This window comes from Triticum urartu, chromosome 4 (assembly GCF_003073215.2).
Source record: "Triticum urartu cultivar G1812 chromosome 4, Tu2.1, whole genome shotgun sequence".
Classification (NCBI taxonomy): Eukaryota; Viridiplantae; Streptophyta; class Magnoliopsida; order Poales; family Poaceae; genus Triticum; species Triticum urartu.
The window spans coordinates 50,042,517-50,050,016 of record NC_053025.1 but is presented as its reverse complement, the minus strand read 5'-3'; positions in this window follow the sequence as shown (position 1 = coordinate 50,050,016).

Genomic DNA, 7,500 nt, shown 5'->3' with positions numbered 1-7,500 from the left:
CGCCTGTGGAGTTGGAGTGGGTTGGGCCTCATAGTCTTCTTCCTCTTGTGGGCGATCTGCCCATGAAGCATCCTGTGCAATTGGCGTCAGTTGACGACCAATGCTGATGAGTTCACTGTTCTGAGGAAGGACTGCACCATCTTCTACATTGTCATGTTGACCAATGTCTTCAGCAGCGATGGGATCGACTGTTGGAAAGTCTTCAACTTCATGAGCCTCTGTGGAAGCAGACTCATGGATAGTCAGTTGGCGTTCATGGCGTTCAGCTTCAGGATAGACCATAGAAATGGGTTCAACTATCAAGGGCTCTGTGGGAGCAGCCCGATCTTTCTTGGTCTTCCTCTTCTTCTTGGAGGGGGCAGTTGGAGAGGCTTCAGAATGTTTCCTCTTCCTAGCTTCAGCCTCAGCAGTCCTTGTCTTCTTGAGCTCTGAAGCTGTTGACCGGCTTTTTGGCTTCGAGCCAGTCATTTTAGTTGGGAAGACAATAGGAACTGCTTCCTGCCTTGGTGCGTCAGGTTCAGCCGTAGCAGGCTTCTTCTTCTTCTTTGCGGCCATCCTGGGGTCGATGCCAGGATGCCCAAGGGCCCTGCGCTTCTCAGCCTCATTATAGGCTTGCACACATCTGTCAGCCAGAGTCTTCATGCGCTCACGCGAACCCTGAGCTTCTGCACGTTTCTTTACAAAGGCTTCCTTGAGCTCGTGCATCATACTCTTGAAGTTCTTCACTTCCTGCACGCTGAGCTTGGCCATATGCTTATTGAACTGAGCCTTTTCATAGTCAATCTTTTGCTTCAGTTCAACAATGCGCTGTGCAATAGCGAGTTCTGAAGCAATGGTGCCTTGGAAGGCGACACTGAGGCCAATTGGTAGCTGCAGATCTTCAAAGCTGATGTTTGGCGTGTCAAACCACTCGTCAATGAAGTTGTGGATGATGGTCACATCAAAGAGAGGCAGATCATTGAAGATTTCTGCTTCTTCTTTGCTCTTGATGAGTTGCTCAAGAGCGTCATCTACTAGATCTTCATCACTTGACAGATCAATGTCGTCATTACGTAGAATGGCAGCAACATTTAGCTCTTGTCCGGTGTGAGGCAGAGGCATCTTGACTTTCTGGGGCTTGGAGATGCGAGATAAGTCTTCGGACTGCACACTGTCTTCAGGAGGTGCAGTTGCCAGTGGCTTCGCCCTTGAGATTTTTGGTGAGGGGGCAGGCTTTGAAGCTTTAGGCTTCTTCATCTTCTTTGTCTTCGACGCTGCAGGAGCTTCTTCTGATTCAGCGTCAGCTGCAGGCTCATTCACTGCAGTCCCTTGACCTAAGATGTGGGTGATGAGGCCTTTAAGGTTGTAGAAAGGACCGATGACATTGGGTTCTGCATCTCGTGTGCCATCTGCCCTTGGTGCTGAGGGACCAGGGTTGAAGTCTAACCCCAAGGTCTTCTTGTTCTGCTTCGCTAAGTTCTGGGCAAACTGGAAGTTGCGCTTGAACAGATTGTCGTCACGACACCATAGTAGTGATGATGGGTGTGCATCAGCTGGCTGTGGCCCACGGACCATGCAGGGATAGAAGCCTTGAGCAATGGCTTCATCTCTGGACCTGGGTAGAAGATTCTTTTATTGGATGTCTCCCCACGATCTCTTGATGGCATTTTTCTCAGCATATTCTTGGGTTACAAATCGGTATTTGAACCATTGTTCTGCCCAATATCTTCGAATCCATTGGATTCGGGTCTTGCGCTGATTGTAATCCTCTTCAGGATCTGTCTTGTACAGTTCTAAGAGTTCATCTGGCAGATCTCTGGATGTTTCTCCACGACGCTTTCTGCCACCCTTCCTTGCTGCTTTCTCTGAAGCCATAAACTTTAACTTGAAAGGCTTCAACACGTTCAAAGGCTTCAAAGGTTTTCGCTTGCTGGACCAACAGGAATTGGCTTCGTGAGAATTAATGTGATGCTATAAGAATTCTGCAAATGAATGCAGACTATGAGAACCAAAGGATTCTCCCACGGACATGTACCTGTGACAGCATTAAGGTGCGAGGGAAGGGGAAGAGGTCATATGCATTCTCAGAAGATTTTGAAGATAAATCAGTTTAGAAGACATTGACCTCATTTTGCGAAGACATTCACTCATAGATAAGGAGTTGGTTCCAGATTTGTATGAATCCACAGATCAGTACAAGTGAGGAATCTAACTACTTTGTGAAGCATAAGTGAATATACTAGGCATGTTATGAGATGTAGTATGAGAGAGATCTAACTTGTGTGAATAGAAACTGCTTGTGGTAGAAAGTGACAAATCCATAGGATCAACGGTGCTGTAAAAAGGAAGTTTTATTTACCACACTAAGAACTGCTAGACGAAGTGGAAGATGAGGCCGAGCAGTTCGATCTTCCGTGCCCTAACTTGGCGACGGAGGACACCTACGGCGACGGCGGAGAGGACGATGTCCGCGGTCGGCGTGAAGACGGCGTCAGAGAGGTTGCGGCAGCGAAGCGCTTCGTCGCCGGCGTCGTCGAGGGCTAGCGGTGGCGCTAGGGTTTGTGCGAGAGTGGAAGAAGAGATAATGACCGCTGTGAAGTGTGTATTTATAGGTACATGGGCGACACTGTGCTATTACACTGGTGCCCCTGGTGATTCGCATCTGAGGAACACGTGGCCATTATGCGGAATTTTGGGGTTTGTTCCACGTCCCACGCACGCCTTGATTGTTGGGTGGTCGTTCCTAATTCATGTGGATGAATGAGCATTGAAAACGGACTTAATGGTTGTCTCTGTATCTTCTGCTGACAAGGACGCAGAGAAGACATTTGACAGTTTCAATAGAATGCATATGATTTGGAGAGATAGAATTTGAGATAGAAAGCATAGAGAGGTTAGGGTCCGATCACATTCACTTAGTTCAAAAGATTCAACAATGAAGACATAGCTATAAGTGAATGCTATAGAGGACAGAACACTAATATATATATATATAATCAACATAGTGAAGATAATCATGAAGATATGTTGAGATCGAAGCCAAACCAAATGTGAAGACATTGCAAGGTAACGCCATGAGTGAAACACTTCAAAATAGAACATTTGGTGGTGGCGTTACCCACCGTATAGGAAGTATTAGACCCAGACACGGTGCACAATTATCGTGGCGCTCCGAAGTCAAATTCCACATTAATGTATTCACACTTAGAATGTATGTCTTCATTGATTGAAGATATACTTTACTTCATGTGTTGCACATCTAAGTCATCAATATGCATAAGGGTTAGGATTTGTTCCTGATCACAGGACATTTGAGGATTCCAGGATATTTAGCTCTCACCGTAACTTGCAAAATCTCTTCTCATCCAAGGGCTTGGTGAAGATATCTGCCAATTGCTCTTCAGTGTTGACGTGTATGATATCAATATCTTCCATCACAACATGATCTCTGAGAAAGTGATGACGAATTTCAATGTGCTTTGTCTTCGAGTGCTGAACTGGGTTGTTGGCGATCTTGATGGCGCTTTCGTTGTCGCAGTAAAGTGGCACTTGCTTCAGATGAATGCCATAGTCCTTGAGTGTTTGCTTCATCCATAGAAGCTAAGCGCAGCAAGATCCAGCAGCAATGTATTCAGATTCAGCAGTGGAGAGAGATACACAGTTCTGCTTCTGTGAAGACCAACATACAAGTGATCGTCCCAGAAAGTGACATGTGCCTGATGTAGACTTGCGATCAACTTTGTCACCAGCATAGTCAGCATCCGAGAATCCAACCAGATCAAACTCTGAGCCATTTGGATACCATAATCCTAGAGTTGGGGTGTGAGCCAAATATCGAAGAATTCTCTTCACAGCTAAGTGATGCGACTCCTTTGGTGCCGCTTGAAATCGAGCACACATGCAAACACTAAGCATAATATCTGGCCTAGATGCACATAGATAAAGTAAAGAACCAATCATGGAGCAGTATACCTTTTGATCAAACTCTTTACCATTGTCGTCGGGACCCAGATGATGTTTGGCTGGCATTGGTGTTGTGAAGCCTTTGCAGTCTTGCATACCGAACTTCTTCAGGCAATCTTTGAGATACTTCTCTTGAGATATGAAGATGCCATTGCGTTGTTGTCATATTTGAAGACCGAGGAAGAACTTCAGCTCTCCCATCATGGACATCTGATATTGCTCTTGCATCATATATCCAAACTCTTCACTGTACTTCTGATTGGTGCAGCCGAAGATAATGTCATCCACATATATTTGGCACACAAACAGTTCACCATCATATGTCTTCGTGAAGAGAGTGGGGTCTAGCGAACCAGGTATGAAGCATTTGCTCTTCAGGAAGTATTTGAGTGTGTCATACCAGGCCCGAGGGGCTTGTTTGAGGCCATACAGTGCCTTGTTGAGCTTGTATACCATGTCAGGATGTTTTGGATCTTCAAAGCCAGGCGGTTGTGCAACATACACTTCTTCTTCAATCTTGCCATTGAGAAAAGCACTCTTCACATCCATTTGATATAGAAGTATGTTGTGATGATTTGCATAGGCCAGCAGTATGCGTATGGCTTCAAGTCTAGCCACAGGAGCAAATGTTTCATCGAAGTCAATGCCTTCCACTTGAGTATATCCTTGAGCAACGATACGAGCTTTGTTTCTGACAACTTGACCATGCTCATCTTGCTTGTTGCGGTATATCCATTTGGTGCCTATTATATTGTGCTTCCGTGGATCAGGACGCTTAACTAGTTCCCATACATTATTCAGCTCAAACTGTTGAAGCTCTTCTTGCATAGCTTGAATCCATTCAGGTTCCATGAAGGCTTCTTCAACTTTCTTGGGTTCTGTTATTGAGACGAATGCGAAGTGCCCACAAAAATTTGCTAGCTGAGTTGCCCTTGAATGAGTGAGTGGACCGGGTGCATTGATGCTATCAATTATTCTTTCAATCTGCACTTCATTGGCAATGCGAGGATGTACAGGGCGAAGACTTTGCTCTTGCTGATCATTGTCGTTGTTAGAAGGAATGTCTTCAGGCTGAGCATTGTCTTCATGTTGATCAGGTGCTGAGATGATAAGTTCTTCTTCAGGATGAGCTTCAGAAGGTATAATTTCTCCAGTTCCCATTAGCTTGATTGATTCACTGGATGGAACTTCATCTAGCACATTTGGCAGTTGCTCTCTTTGTGAACCATTGGTCTCATCGAACCGCACATCCACTGTTTCAACCACTTTGTAATGAAAGAGATTGAAGAGTCTGTAGGAGTGTGAATCCTTTCCATATCCAAGCATAAAACCCTCATGTACTTTTGGTGCAAACTTTGAGGTGTGATGTGGGTCCTTGATCCAGCACCTTGCGACAAATACTCTGAAGTAACTGACATTTGGCTTCTTGCTAGTAAGGAGCTCATAAGATGTCTTGTTCAGAAGCTTGTGAAGATAAACACGATTGATTGTATGGCATGCAGTATCAATGGCTTCAGGCCAGAATTTTCTTGGGGGCTTGTATTCATCTAGCATCATTCTGGCCATCTCAATGAGTGTTCTGTTCTTGCGTTCGACGACGCCATTCTGCTGTGGCGTGTACGGGGCTGAGAATTCATGTGTGATGCTCAAGGTATCAAGATATGTATCAAGGCCAGTGTTCTTGAATTCAGTGCCATTGTCACTTCTGATGTGCTTTATCTTGGCGCCATAATTATTCATAGCTCGATTTCCGAAGCATCTGAAGACATCCTGCACTTCAGTCTTGTAAAGGATTATGTGCAGCCAAGTGTATCTAGAGTAATCATCAACAATAACGAAGCCATAGAGGCATGCAGTAGTAGTAAGAGTTGAGTAATGAGTGGGACCAAAAAGATCCATGTGAAGCAGTTCGAAGGGTCGAGTAGTGGTCATGATTGTCTTCGAAGGATGTTTGGCCCTCGTCATCTTCCCTGCTTCACAGGCACCGCATAAGTGGTCTTTCTTGAACTTGACGCCCTCGATGCCTATGACATGCTTCTTCTTCGCAAGGGTGTGGAGGTTCGTCATGCCAGCATGCCCAAGCCTCCGATGCCAGAGCCAGCATTCTGAAGCTTTTGCTAGAAGACATACGACCAGCTGTGGTCCTGCTGAGAAATCTACTACGTACAGATCATCTTTTCGATACCCTTCAAACACTAGAGACTTGTCAAATTCCATTAGTACAAGGCAACAATATTTTCCAAATATTACGATCATGTTCAAATCGCACAGCATTGAGACAGACATTAAGTTGAAGCCAAGGGATTCAACAAGCATGACTTTGTCCTTGTGTTGATCCCTTGAGATTGCAACTCTACCTAGACCCGATACCTTACTTTTACCAGTGTCAGCAAATGTGATGTGGCTCTTGTCGGATGGACGTAAGGTTGAGTCCATAAGAAGACTTCTTTTGCCAGTCATGTGATTTGTACACCCACTATCAATAATCCATTCTGAAGACGCTGGTGTCATACCCTACAGTGCAGTTAGGGGGATAGGCTTCACCAAGAGCATTGTGAAGCAAAAACATTTGACGAACCAATGGGTTATGAAAGCTTAGATCCAGATTAGGACTAATAGGGAGAGTAGCAAGCGATTCAGGAACGAAGTACATAGTAAGACCATTTGGGCATTTGATCTTGCGCCCTACAAGATGTTTAAGGTCCCCAGCAATGGCATCAGACGATTTTGGTTTTCTGCTGGAGACCTTTCCCTGCAAAAGAGAGTTAAGCTTTCTTAGCCACCCACATCTTCAAGGGTGGCTGAGAAGCAATAAGTCTAAGTGCAGCATCTGAGAATTTTGGCTTTGGAGCCCTAGCAAACAGTCTTGCAGGCGGACAATAGTACTCATAAGAATAAGCAGAATAGTTCTTGGTCTTATGAACATGGCGGTTTGATGAACCGCTCTCATATTCATATGCCTGAGTATGGTTTCCCTGCAAAACATTTGTGTTAGTGCGACTCAGGTGAGTCCTCTGTCTGTATGAAGCCTTTGGACCATATGAAGCCTTTGGTCTGAGGTTTGTCTTCTTCACGTGAGGTGTCATGATGACATTCACAGGAAGATTCTCCAGACACCTTTTCGGAACCCAGATCTTCTTCATAGGCGGTCCATTCCTGCAGTTAGTACCAATGTACCTGGCAAACACTTCACCATTCTGATCCTTAAACAGTATATAGTTTGCATCAAAGGATTCATCAATGATAATGGGGTTAGCACAAGTGAATCCAGATAGATTGGATGGGTCTGCTGAAGGTTCCTTTGCAGCAACCCACATGGTTTTGGGGTACTGCTCAGGTTTCCAGTAAGAGCCATCAGCATTCATTTTCCTTACGAACCCAACACCCTCTTTCCTTGGGCTTCGGTTCAGTATCTGCTTTTTGAGGACATCACATAGTGTCTAATGCCCTTTAAGACTTTTGTACATCCCTGTTTCAAGCAATGTCTTCAACCTAGCATTCTCATCAGCAATAGCAGTGGTATCCTCAGCAGAGGGGTTAGTTACCACATCAACAGTT